The sequence below is a fragment of the Vigna radiata genome, chromosome 10, assembly GCF_000741045.1.
Source record: "Vigna radiata var. radiata cultivar VC1973A chromosome 10, Vradiata_ver6, whole genome shotgun sequence".
NCBI classification, from domain to species: domain Eukaryota; kingdom Viridiplantae; phylum Streptophyta; class Magnoliopsida; order Fabales; family Fabaceae; genus Vigna; species Vigna radiata.
In genome coordinates, this window is record NC_028360.1 from 4219446 (window position 1) to 4220927 (window position 1482).

Sequence of the window (1482 nt, forward strand, 5' to 3'; positions counted from 1 at the left end):
CTCCGAATACTTCAGGAAGGATGATCCTCTTCCACACACCTCCTCAAATGCACCAAGGATGAACCAGCTATTCCTCTGTCACCGTAGTAGCAATGTACCATCACCACAAACAATAGTTTCCTTAGTTGAGCAAGAGCACACAATACTCAAAGAGTTATGAGTATTTTAGCGCAAGGGAAGAGTTTTTGTTGATGGGTAAAGAGAGCTTATTTATAGACTAAAGCAAATACTCTTCCATTCTTCGTAATTGGCCATTTGCTTTTAATCGATAAATACAAGTGTTAATCGATTAAAATAAGTACAATGGCTAGTTTTCAAAAACCAAAAAACTCCAACGGTCACCTTTAATCGATTATTTTAAGAATTAATCAATTAAGTAATCGATTAAAATAGGTATTAATAGATTATTTCTGTGCCAATTGAGTTTTCAACACGTGCAACGTTTTAATCAATTATAACTTGGTTTAATCGATTAAAACCGTGTGTTTTTTATTCTGATCAGCAAATATAAAGTATGAAGGTACAAGAATCAAATCCTACTACAAATCTAAGTGCTAAACATTAAACTACAATTATTACAAAAGCTTTTTATAACAAAAACAAGTCTTCAAAGGATCTTCATGAATCTTGATATATCTTGACTCGATTTGGACATCATCAAAACTTCATCTTCATCATTTTGCTAACAGTTAATGTAAACCTTTAAGCGTCGGCTCACCTCCTAACCGACGTCTAAATGGCTTTACATGTCGACTCCCCTGCCTGGCCGATGTGTAAGCGGTTTAAAAAGTAATTTTGGCGCATACTTTAGACGTTCGACATGGGAGAGACCAACATCTAAGCCCTATTTAGACGTCGATGCTGACCGACAGATGCCTAAAGGCAATGGAACAACCACTTTTCGCAGCCCATTTGGCGTCGAGGGAAGGGGGTCGACTTTTAAATAGGCTATAGACGTTAGAGTGGCGGGATTGTGCATCTAGATGAAGTCAAAAAGTGACTTTTGAGATTCTGCATTGACCATTTTGGCGTCTAATATGGGTGGCCGACGTCTAAATAGGCTATAGACGTTGGCCACCCTGCACCCCAACGTCTATAATGAATAAAAAAATATTTTTTTTACTTTTTCATATATTTTTGGCTTCCATTTAGGGGAGTTGACTTGTATAAGTATTTAGATGTTCGTGGCCCCCCATAGCCAACATCTAAATAGTTGTTTTATTTATGAAAATGTCACCGATCATTTTTTTACGTTAGATATTCGATGATTAGATTTCTAAATGGTGACGTTAAAGACCTTTTCTACACTAGTGCATCTTGTTGAAATTAATAGTTTTTATAATTATGTCAACTTGTGAAATCTTTTATTAAACAAAGAATTACAAAAGTTTTGGTCTAAATATAAAATACATTCTCCTATACTCAATCGTAAGCAACAACGAATTAAACTTTTGTAAACTTGAAAAAAAAAAGAAAAAAAAA